Source organism: Molossus molossus, unplaced genomic scaffold (assembly GCF_014108415.1).
Source record: "Molossus molossus isolate mMolMol1 unplaced genomic scaffold, mMolMol1.p scaffold_m16_p_12, whole genome shotgun sequence".
Classification (NCBI taxonomy): Eukaryota; Metazoa; Chordata; class Mammalia; order Chiroptera; family Molossidae; genus Molossus; species Molossus molossus.
Window position 1 is genome coordinate 94,250,159 of NW_023425347.1, and position 12,652 is coordinate 94,262,810.

At 40.2% G+C, this 12,652-nt stretch overlaps 1 protein-coding gene and 1 pseudogene across 2 annotated transcripts in view; one reads left to right on the forward strand and one right to left on the reverse strand.

Moving 5' to 3' along the window:
• Nucleotides 1-12,652, forward strand: part of FBXO42 (F-box protein 42) — a 92,480-nt gene that overhangs the window by 16,353 nt on the left and 63,475 nt on the right. Inside the window, exon 1 of one of the 2 annotated variants that reach the window (XM_036255651.1) lies at nt 812-836. The exons of the other annotated variant lie outside the window; for it this stretch is intronic. The gene's annotated coding sequence lies outside the window, so the exon portion shown is untranslated. Of the gene's footprint in view, nt 1-811; nt 837-12,652 lie in introns of those variants that run through there. 2 annotated transcript variants of the gene reach the window in all.
• LOC118626256 lies at nt 2,509-3,063 on the reverse strand (annotated as a pseudogene).

The window sequence follows — 12,652 nt, forward strand, 5'->3', positions numbered from 1 at the left end:
GTCCCTTCTCTGCGAGATACAGCTTGACTTGGGGGATGAAGCACTCGTGGACCCAGTCTGATGACAGCTGCTTCGTGATCCAGCCCTTGTCGTGCATCCAATGCACTGGCAGCAGGTTCTTGTTTTTATTCTTCAGGGCCCTAAGTTTCTTGGCCTTGTAGAAAAGGGCAGCCTTGAGCAAAAATCCCACAGCATTTCCACGCATAACGATAGTCATGCCAACCTTATATACCTTGAAGCCACGGACCTTGGCCTCATCCTTGAAAATGAATGTCCGGGAAGGCATTCTTTTCCAGAACAGTCCTGTTTCGTCCATATTGAACACCTGTTCTGGATGATACTCGCCCTCCTCAAGGGTCTTCTGGAACGTGTTGTTCATGTAGTCCTCTGCTGCAGGCTGGTCAGCAGAGGCAGCTTATCCATGGAGAATGACACTCTTCAGATGATACCTCTTCTGGAACTTCTTGAACCAACCCTACTCGCCGTGAAACCCATGAACATTGCAGAAGAGGGTCCTGGTTGAGGTTCATCCGCCGTAAAGCGCTGATAGAGCTGCCTCGCCTTCTCCCAGAGGACCAGCGAATCCAATGGAATGTTTTTCTTGCAGCTGTTGCTGATCCAAATGGCTAGGGCGACTCCATTTGCACTATGAACTTATTACAACTTGTCACGATGCTCTTTGCTTCCTTGCTGAGACAGTAGCCGTTGCATGGTTATTCTTTTCATCTTTACGGATGGAGCGAACAGTAGACTCATTCAAGTTGTAATGGTGGGCAACCTCCACGATTTTCTTGCCATCTTTGATCACATCCAAGAGTTTCACCTTCTCCTGGACGGTAAGCATCTTCCTCCAGCGCTTAGTTTCATCATCAGAAGGCTTAGAAGAAGCAGCACGTTTAGGAGTCATCGTGGGGCTTAGATAAAAATTTTCAGAAATTGCAAACACCAGAAAGCAAAGATGCTTCTGATGCGTAGCGATGTAGAAGTGTGTATGAGAGAAACGAACTTTCATGAGGCTGAGCCAATCAATGGCCAGGATAGGAAGAAGTGAGGATAGCTAATCAGTGAACAGCACGCTCTGATTGGCTTGGTTTCACCACACCCGAATTTTTGGGAAAAAAGTTATTGCCCACACACAAGGAGTGGTTGAGTGGTTGTACCTGGTGTTGAAGGATTTGTGGGGGTGCTCGAATATATAGGCCTACAGTCCATACATACAGTAATTTTAATTTTAATTGTAATAAAGGGGTATATAATTGACTCAGACAACTGAGTGCACGCTGTATCATTTTCACTTCTCAGTCAACTTTTTAATGAATATATTTTAAAAAACCGCGATAGAGTGAAGCCGCGAAAGTCAAAGCGCAAAGTGGCAGGGGATGACTGTAGTTCTCGGATGTGAAAAGGGACAGCACAGTTATTTAAACTGATCCAACCTCTTTGCATCTTATAAAAAGTTAAACAGCTAAAAGAAGTACAATAAGAAGACAGTACTTATGGAATGTACAGTGCATGTTGGTGTTGCATGCCTCATTACGATTCTGCTTGCTTCTCCTGTTTAGTCGTTTCTTTGGAAGACAGTGGATTTTCTCTTACATTTCTGTCTTCTTCAGTTTCTACTTATCAAATTTCTCAATCTCAGCTGTATCAGTTTTGTCAGACATGGTTGCAGAGAAAGTGGAGTGAGGGGCACAAGTGAGAAGAGTCTGATCTGCTGAGTGACCATGGCCGAGTCTATTTTTTATTTTAAAATTAGACTATAGAATATTCTGTGCTTAAATGTGTATTTTTACATTTTAATTAATTTTGTTAATCCTTACCCGAGGATATTTTTCTATTGATTTTTGGAGAGAGTGGAATGGGGGGAGAGAAACATCGATGTGAGAGAGACATGATTGGTTGCCTCCTGTGCAAACACAACTGGGGCTGTGAATCAAACCTGCAAACTAGGTACATGCCGTCAACTGGGAAGTGAACCTTTGGTCTGCAGACCAATGCTCTAAACGCTGAGCCAAACAGGCCAGGGCTGTTTCAGAATTTTTATTTATTTATTTTATTTTTTAAACTTGTCTTTATTGTTGAATGTATTACAAATGTCCTTCCTTTTCTCCCTATTGACCCCCTCTTCCCCACTCTTGCCCCCCTCTTGCCTTCTCACACTATTGTCTGTGTCCATTGATTATGTATATATGCATGTAAGTTCATTGGTTTATCTTTTCTTGCCTCCCCTCCCCATTCCCTTTGATGTTTGTCAGTCTGACAACCAATTTGTACTTTTTAATCCCTTCACCTTTTACATGGATGCTCCCAAACCCCTCCCATCTGGAAACCATCAAAGAGTTCTCTTTATCTGTGAAGAGATAAAGAGAACTATTCTGCTCGTTCATTTTGTTTGTAGATTCAATTGTTGATAGATATGTATTTATTGCCATTTTATTGTTCATATTTTTTATCTTTTTCTTTTATTTTCTTCTTTTTACTTTTATTAGACTTTATTTTATGCTGAATTTATTCCCGGGCCATAAGTTTTTGTTTTTTCAGTTTCTTCTGGGATATCTTTTTCTTCTGTGCAACCTCCTCTTCTGGTTTAGGAACAATCTGCTCTTTCTCAGTGAGGATCATCTCAATGTGGCAGGGAGAGCTCACGTATGGGTTAATCCGCCCATGAGCTCTGTAAGTTCTACGGCGCATCTTGGGAGCTTTGTTTACCTGGATGTGCTCAATAACCAGAGAATCTACATCTAATCCTTTAAGTTCAGCATTGCTCTCTGCATTTTTAAGCATGTGCAGCAAAAACTCAGCACTCTTTTTGGGCCACCGACCCTGTGTCCAGCCCCACTGTTTTGCCTGGGCACACCTACCACCTCCGCCATTGTAACGACAGAAAGGCACACTTTGCTTCTGTAAAGTGACATCCTTCAGCTACTTGGTGGCTTTTCGAATATGCATACCTTTGATGGCCTGGGCAGTTTCCCGAGTGTTCTTAAAGTGAACACGAAGATTTGAACCTCTCGACTTGCATGATTTTGTGGGGTTTTCTGGGTCAAGTGAATAGCGAACCATTTTCAGAGGTCACCTCTGGCCGCTTTCGGGAAAAGGAAAAGCTTTTTTACCTTTTTCTTCAAGAAGACCCTTCATCATTTCATGTAATACTGGTTTGGTGGTGATGAACTCTTTTAGCTTTTTCTTGTCTGAGAAACTTTTTGTATGTCCATCGATTCTAAAAGATAGCTTTGTAGGACAGAGTAATCTTGGTTGTAGGTCCTTGCTTTTCATCACTTTGAATATTTCTTGCCACTCTTTTCTGGCCTGCAAAGTATCTTTTGAGAAATCAGCTGACAGTTTTATGGGTGCTCCCTTGTAGGTAACTAACTGTTTTTAAGATTCTCTCTTTGTCTTTAATCTTTTGCATATTGATGATGATGTGGTTGGTGTGGGCTTCTTTGGGTTCATCTTGTTTGGGACTCTCTGCTTCCTGGACTTGTACGTCTGTTTTCTTCACCAAGTTGGGAAATTTTTCTGTCATTTTTTCAAATACATTTTCAATTTCTTGCTCGCTTTCTTCTTCTGGCACTTCCATGATGGTAATGTTGGCACACTTGAAGTTCTCCCAGAGGCTCCTTACATTATTCTCTTTTTTTTTTCTTTTTGCTGTTCTGATTGGGTGTTTTTTGCTTCCTTATATTTCAAATTGATGGTTTGCTCCTTGGCTTCACCTACTCTACTATTGATTCCCTATAAGTTATTATTTATTTCAGTTAGTGAATCCTTCATTTCTGACTGTTCCTCCTTCATTTCTGACTGGTCCCTTTTTATGCTCTTGAGGTCTTTATTAAGTTCCTTGAGCATCCTTATAACCAGTGTTTAAACTCTGCATCTGATTGATTGCTTATCTCCATTTTGTTTAGTTCTTTGCCTGAAGTTTTGTTTTGTTCTTTCATTTGGATCATGTTTCTTTGTCTCCTCATTCTGGCTGCCTCCCTGTGTTTGTTTCTATGTATTAGGTAGAGTTGCTATGTCTCCTAGGCTTCCTAGGGTGGCCTATTGTAGTAGGTGTCCTGTAGGGTCCAATGGCACAGCCTTCCTGATCACCTCAGCTGTGCCCTTGAGGTGCACCCTCATTTGGACTGTAGACCCTTCTGTTGTAATTGAGTCTTGATTACTGTTGGCATGTGAATGGGAGGGATTTATTCAGGCTGATCAGCTTCAAGGACTAGTTGTGCCCACTGACCACTGACCTCTGACTACCTTGAAGGATCAGCTGTGTAGGACTTACCACAAAGAGCAAGACTTACTTCATCAGGGCCCTGGTACCCACTCCTTAAGTGTGTTGCTTCTGGAGGTGGTTGAGTGGTGGTGCTTCAATGTGGTCTGAAGCTGTCCACTGGGTGCAGATTTTAAAATGTTTTTATTTATTTGTTTGTTTGTTTGTTTGTTTAAATCAATCACTGGCTGGCTGTTTCAGATTTTTTAAAAAGGGGACTATAAGACAGCTCCCCTTCCAATCTCAATTGCCTTTATCTCTCTCTAAAATAGCCAGAATGGATTTAGTGGTTATCATTCCTAGACATGTTTGTATATTTTACTTTATATTCATGTAGTCATAATACTATGTAGTGATAGTATTGTTATGCAGGTGTTTACTTAATATCAATTACAGTCAGTTTCTTTAAATTAGCAATATTGTACAAATTAGATTTTGTTTTATGAAGTCATTTTTGTGGATGTGAAAAGAGTTGGTGAAATGTCTTTCTTTACATAACTTAAAAACATTTTTTTTCTTTATTGATTTTTAGAGAGAGAGGAAGGGAGAGGGAGAGAGAGATAGAAACATTGATGAGAGAGAACATCGACTGGCCACACCCTGCATGCCCTCCACTGGGGATTTGTCCTACAATCTGGGCATGTGCCCAGACGGGGATTCGAACTGGCGACTTCTTGGTGCATGGGTTGATACTCAACCACTGAGACACACCATCTGGGCTTTTACATAACTTTTTAGGGTAATGACATGCCTTATTTTTAAAGTCTGAAGTTAATGTAGCTAGCTTTAAGCTGAAAGTATGCATTTTATTAATACACATTAATTTATTGTATTTAATGAAAGTGCATTCATTTGTGTTACAACTAATTTTTGGATAACTACTTATGCTAAACCAGCAGAGGGGGCTCAGGAATGTGAAAAACTGTCGATGTCTATTCTGATTGGAAAACTTATGAAAATTTAGTTCAGAATAGAAATAGGATATGTAGAACAGATTTGGTGATTATATTTTTGCATATAATTGACTACATCTCGATTTTTATAAATTTGATATCTGTACCACTGCAAGTGAATGTTAATAATACAATTCTTTTGTAACATCTAAATCTTGAGCCCTCTCACCTCCCCCCCAAACATATGTGTCAATTTTTTTATTTTTTATCCTCACCCGAGGACATTTTTCCATGTTTTGTTCAGGTAGAGTGGGAGGGAGAGGGAGGAAGAGAGAGAGAGAGAAACATCGACGTGAAAGGGATACATCGAGTGACTGCCACCCAGGGCCGGGGACAAACTGCAACCGAGGTACTTGCCCTTAGCAGGTACCAAACTTTGGTCTCTCTCTTGTCTGTAGGCCGACGCTCTAAACACTGAGCCAAACCTGCCAGGGCTATTCTGCAGTTCTTAAAGTGCATTTCTGCTCTGGCCCCTGTAGCTCAGTGATTAGAGTGTCACCCATGCACTGAAGGATCAAGGATTCAGTACCCACTTAAGGGCATGTACCTGGGTTGCAGGTTTAATTCCCAGCCCTGGTCAGGGCACGTGTGGGAGGCAACCAGTCTATGTCCGTCTCTGTCTATCTCTCCCCCACTTCCTCCCTCCTGCCCACTCTCTCTAAAAATCAATGAAAAAAATATCCTTGGGTGAGGATTAACAACAAAAATGCATTTTTTGTAGATAGCATATAAATTAGGCTTTGCTTTTTTAATTTTTTTAGCCAGTCTGACAGTTTATCATCTTGATGTTTATTTTCTCTTTTTACCATCTGTGATTTGTTCCTCTTTATCTTTTCGTACCTTCTCTTGGATTAAGTAAGTATTTTTTAGTATTCCATTTTATCTACACTATTGACCTGTCAGCTGTGACTCTTTGGTCCACGGGCCGACGCTCGAACCGCTGAGCCAAACTAGCCAGGGTTGGTTCTAGGGTTTACAGTATACACTTTTAATTTATCACAGTATACAATATGCACTTAAAGTTTATCTGCAGTCTGTTATACAGAGGAATAATATACTTCTTCACATATAAGAACTTACACTTCTCTTGTTCCTCATTCTTTGTCCTGTTGTTGCCATATACTTTTTCTACACATGTAAACCTCACAGTACATAATTTTTGCGTTAAACAGTTACCTTTTAAGGAAAATGAGAAAAAAAAAGTCTTTTATGTTTACCCAATTATTCATAATCTGGTATAGAATAGTAACCAGGCATTTTTCTCTCTGATCATTTTTGTGTGTTATTTCTGTTGTTCATTTTATAGTTTTATACTTAGGTGGTTGACTCATTTGGTAAGCAAGGAGTTCAGGTGCAGCATATAGTTCAAAGTTTAGTTTTATTTCAGTAACTTCAGCAGTGAAGGAAAACCTATTTTATTTTTTTATCCTCACTCGAGGACATTTTTCCATTTTTTGTTCAGATAGAGCAGGAGGAAGAGAGAGAGAGAGAAACATCGACGTGAAGGGACACATCGAGTGGCTGCCACCCACACGACCAACCAGGGCCAGGAACAAACTGCAGCTGAGGTACGCGCCCTTAGCGGGAACCAAACCCAGGTCTCTCTGGACCGCAGGCTGACTCTAACTGCTGAGCCAAAGCGACCAGGGCAGAAAAACTTATTTTATATCCTACTCCCAGCTAAGGCAAACTGTCTTACAGATGGCTTTGTGCTTTTGGTCACAAGGATGGCTATGTGAAAGTATGGTCAGATAGGAGTCCTTTAACACCAAACATCTCAAGAGTACACTTGGCAACCAGAAGTGAGTCAGTAACATCAACCTCTTTAGTAAGGGACCTTGTGATCATCATTAAGAAAAATATTGCCCTGGCCAGTGTGGCTCAGTTGGTTGAGCATTGTACCATGCACCAAAGAGTTACTGGTTTGATTCCCAGTCAGGTCATATACCCAGGTTACAGATTTGATCCTTGGTGGGGTGGGTACAGGAGGCAACCAATCGATGTTTCTCTCTCACATCTGTTTCTCTTTCTTCTTTCTCTCTCTGCCCCCCTTCCTCCCTTTCTTTCTTTCAAAAAAAATCAATTAAAACACTGTTTTAAAAAGTTACTAAAAAAGAGAAGTATTGATAATGATGTGGTACCTATTAATGTGTCAGGTGTACAAAGAAGAATATGACTTAATTTTGCCCTCAAGTGGGGAAGAAAGGAAGTTAAAATGAAATTTAGAAGCAGGTAATAGTGATGGGGGCAGTATAAGTGAATAGCCTTTTTGGTGACATCTTTGGGAGATTAGAAAAGGTTAAATGGGGCATCATAAATTGAAAGTTTTCAGAACATTTACCAGTTGCTTAGATGACATCTGTGTAGTTTATCTTTGCATTTTATCAATAGTCTAAGTTTAAATTATATGGGAAATGAAAGCTATAGTTGATTCTGGCTAGTATAGATTCTCTTAGATAACATGTACATTTCTTTCTTTAATCCTCACTGGAAGATATGCTTTTATTGATTTTAGAGAGAGAGGAAAGGAGAAATAGAGAAATATTGACATACATGAGAGAAACATCAATTGGTTGCCTCTAGTACGTGCTGTGACCAGGCTCAAACCCGCAACCTTTTGGTGTATAGGACGATGCTCCAACCAACTGAGCCACCGGCTAGGGCATTGACATACACATTTGTATAAAAAATAGAATGTAATCAAAATTAACTGAAGAAGAAACCAGAAACTCAAGTAGTCCTTTTACAAAACGAATCAGTTGGCAGAAAAATTTCACAAAGAAAACTTCAGACCTAAATAGACTTACAAGCGATTTCTGTCAATATTCAAGGAACAGATAATTCTGATTTTATATAACCTTTTCCAGAGAATATGGGGTAAAAGGGCAGTCCCCAAATTATTTTATGAAACTAGCATGATTTTTATTCCAAAATCAGAGATGGACAAGAAAGAAAAATTGTAGGCCATGTCTCTCATGAACATATATGCAAAAATTCTAAGCCAAATATTTGCAAACTGAATCTAGCATTGTAAAAAATACAACAAATCAAAGCCTAGTTCACTTTAAGGAATACAACGTTGTTTTAACATAGGAAAATCTGTTAATAGAATTTTAACACACTAACAAAACCATATGATATTTTATTTATTTATTTATTTATGTATGTATGTATGTATGTATGTATGTATGTATGTATTTTGTTCAGATAGAGTGGGAGGGAGAGAGAGGAAGAGACAGAGAGAGAAACATCGATGTGAAGGGACACTTTGAGTGGCCGCCTCCCACACGACCCAACCAGGGCCGGGGACAAACCGCAACCGAGGCACGTGCCCCCAGCGGGAACCAAACCCGGGTCCCTCTGGACCACAGGCCAACGCTCCAACTGCTGAGCCAAACCGGCCAGGGCCCATATGGTATTTTAATAATTGCAGTAAAAACATTTGATAAAGTCATGAGTTTAAAATCAAATCAAATTAAAATCACTTGCTGCATATACTCCAGGAGGGAGTGTAAATTGGAATAATCACTTTGGAAGACAATTTGATTTTACTTTATAAAAATATATACACCCTGCATATACCCTGCAATTTCTTTCCTAAATATGTACTGAAGAATATTGTTTTTCACTTGTGGCTTGCAGCCAATTAGTAAAGTTGAAGACAATTTAATGGCATTTGACCAAACAGTTTTCTTAAGTGTTAAATACAGTAGACAATATCAGTCTACCTTATTGTAAGGGTGTAATTTTGAGAAACTTATTTCCAGTAATGTATTTATTTGTGTATGTGAAGGTGGACTGATTTGTGAAGTAACATGTATTTTTTTATTGTGATTGCTGCCAAGAAAGTTTGAAAGCTACTACTCTAGAAAAATTAAAAACTGCTCATTGTTTCATAAGAGCAAAACATTGGAGACGGTTGATTTCTTTTACCAGTAGATGGATAAATTGTGACACATTAATATATTGAAGTTTTGCACTGCTGTGAAAATGAGCTACAGCTACATCCAACAACTAAAGAATATATTGCTTAGAAATATATTTTTATGTGATATCCTTATATGGTGAAACTATAAAGCAAAGTAAGGGAGTGATAAATAGTGATGAGTTCTGGTTGAGTCTGAGATGGATGGTAATGAGGGGGCATTCAGAGACCTTCTAAAGGTTCTCATGATGTTGTTTCCTAACTTGGATGTGGGTACAGAGTGGTTCATTTTATGATTTTTAAAATTGTACATATGTGGCCCTGGTCAGTTTAGCTCAGCAGTTAGAGCATTGGCCTGTGGACCAGAGAGACCCAGGTTCAGTTCCCACTAAGGGCATGTACCTCAGTTGCAGTTTATCCCCAGCCCCGGTTGGTGTTGTTTGGGTGGCTGCCAGTCGGTGTGTTGCTCTCACATCAATGTTTCCCCTCTCCCCCCTCTATCTGAAGATAAATGCAGAAATATCCTTGGGTGAGGATAAAAAAATAAAAAATTAAAAAAAAAATAAAATTATACATATGTGTTCTATATAGTTTTTTATTGTGGTAAAATAAATTTAATATTAAATTTACTATTTTAATCATTTGTAAGTGTACAGTTAAGTGGCATTGAGTACATTTACATTGTTGTCCAACCCTTACCATTGTCCATCCCAGAATGTTTTCATCTTCCCTACTGAAACTCTGTACCTATGAAACAATAACTTTTTTTTTTAATTAAAAAAAATATTTAAGCCCTGGCTAGTTTGGCTCAGCAGTTAGAGCGTCAGCCTGTGGTCCAGAGAGACCCAGGTTCGGTTCCTGCTAAGGGCATGTACCGTGGTTGCAGTTTGTCCACGGCCCTGGTTGGGTCGTGCGGGAGGCAGCCACTCGATTTGTCCTTTTTGCGTCGATGTTTCTCTCTCTCTCTTTCTCCCTCCCACTCTATCTGGACCAAAAATGGAAAAATGTCCTCGGGTGAGGATAAAAAAAAAAACCCTAAAATTTATCTTTATTGTTGAATGTATTACAGATGTTCCTCATTTTTCCTTTATTGGCACCCTCCTCCTCACTCCCGCCCCCATCCTGCCTTTCCCCACAGTGTTGTTCTGTGTCCATTGATTATGCATATATACATATAAGTTCTTTGGTTTATCTCTTCTCATCCCCCACGCCCCTTTCCCTTTGAGGTTTGTCAGTCTAACAACCAATTTGTACTTCTTAATCCCTTCACCTTTTTCACCCATTCCCCCAAACCCCCTTCCATCTGCAACCAACAAAATGTTCTCTGTATCTATGAGAATGCTTCTGTTCTGCCTGTTCATTTTGTCTGTAGATTCCACTGTTGATAGATGTGTATTCATTGCCATTTTGTTTGTTCATATATTTTATCTTTTTCTTCAAAAAGACCCTTCATCATTTCATACAATAATGGTTTGGTGGTGATGAACTCCTTTAACTTTTTCTTCTCTGGGAAACTTTATATGGCCATCGATTCTAAATGACCTCTTTGCAGGATAGAGTAATCTTGGTTGTAGGTTCTTGCTTTTCATCACTCTGAATATTTCTTGCCACTCCCTTCTGGCCTGCAAAGTTTCTTCTGAGAAGTCAGCTGACAGTCTTATGGGAACTCCCTTGTAGGTAACTAATTGCTTTTCTCTTGCTGCTTTTAAGGTTCTCTCTTTGTCTTGAACCTTTTGCATTTTGATGATGATGTGTCTTAGTGTGGGCCTCTTGGGGTTCATCTTGTTTGGGACTCTGTGTGCTTCCTGGACTTGTATGTCTGTTTCCTTCACCAAGTTAGGAAAGTTTTCTGCCATTATTGTTTCAAACAGGTTTTCGATTTCTTGTTCTCGCTCTTCTCCTTCTGGCACCCCCAAGATGCGAATGTTGGCACGCTTGAAGTTGTCCCAGAGGCTCCTTACACTTTCCTCATTTTTTTGGATTCTTTTTTCTTTTTGCTGTTCTGATTGGGCATTTTTTGCTTCCTTATATTCCAAATCAATGGTTTGCTTCTTGGATTTACGTACTCTACTATTGAATCTGTGTAAATTATTCTTTATTTTAGTTAATGCCTCCTTCATTTCTGACTGTGCATCCATCATTTCTGACTGGTCCTTTTTTATGTTCTTGAGGCCCTTACTAAGTTCACTGAGGTTCTCACTAAGTCCATTGAGCATCCTTATAAGCAGTGTTTTGAACTCTGCGTCTGTTAGGTTGCTTATCTCCATTTCACTTAGTTCTTTTCCTGGAGTTTTATTCTGTTCTTTCATTTGGGGCCTGTTTCTTTGTCTCCTCATTTTGGCTGCCTCCCTGTGTTTGTTTCTATGTATTACTTAACAAGAGGTATGGGGCTAGCTGAAACCAGATGCTGCTTGTTTAAAAGAATTTAGGAAAACCTGAAGCAGGATCCAAGACAGGCCAATCCTATGGTAAAGCAAGTGGCAACAGCTTGGGTGGGCCTGAAATTTGGATGGGGCAGGGCCTCAGGGAATCACCAGGGCCAGGTTGCTGGAGTCCCAGATATGGTGACTGTCTACTGCTGCAGGGAAGGGCTCACCAAAGGAACAAAGACCTCTGATAGCACGTCTGTCCAGGAGAAAGCCGCCTCTCCAGCCCTTGCTCCAATGCCAAACAACTCATTTCTTCCCCATATGTCTCTGGTCCCTTTCAAGCTGCCTTCCCCACGCTGGAGCCTGGAGGGTGCGAGTCTGAGTAAGTCTGTGTATAAGTCTGTGTGAGGGCTCTTTAAGAGGAACTGCCTGGGGCTCCAGCAGCCTCAGCCTCCCTCAGCCTCAGTTCCTGCTGGTTTTTCCAGCCAGAAGTTATGGGGGCTTCCCTTCTGGCACTGGAACCCTGAGTTGGGTGCCTGGTGTGGGATGGGGACCCCTCAATCCTCAGGGAGGACCTTCCCAGCCTAGGAATCCTCCTGATTTTTATCCGCCACATGTGGGTTTGGGACTAGCCTGTTGCACCTCCGCCCCTCCTACCAGTCTAGATGTGGCTGCTGCTTTTATTTCATATTTGTATACTTGCATTCAGCTTAATTTCAGGCAGTTTTGAATGATGGTTGTTTTGTAGTTTAGTTGTAACTTTGATGTGGTTGTGGGAGGAGGCAATACCACATTTACCTACTCCACCATCTTGACCGGAAGTCCAAAACAATAACTTTCTGTTCTCTCCTCCCTCCAGCCCCTAGGAACATTCTTCTTTCTCCCTCTATGAATTGACTACTCTAGGTACCTCATATAAATGGAATCATATAGTACTTAGCCTTTTATTTCTGGCTTGTTTCACTTAGAATAATTTCTTAAGGCTTCTTCCATGTTGTAATGTGTCAGAATTTCATTCCTGTTTAAGGCTGAATAATATTTCTTGTGAGTGTAAACTGCATTTTGTTTATCCATTTATCTGCTGATGGACATTTGGATTGTTTCCACTTTTTGCTATTGTGAACAATGCTGCTATTAACAT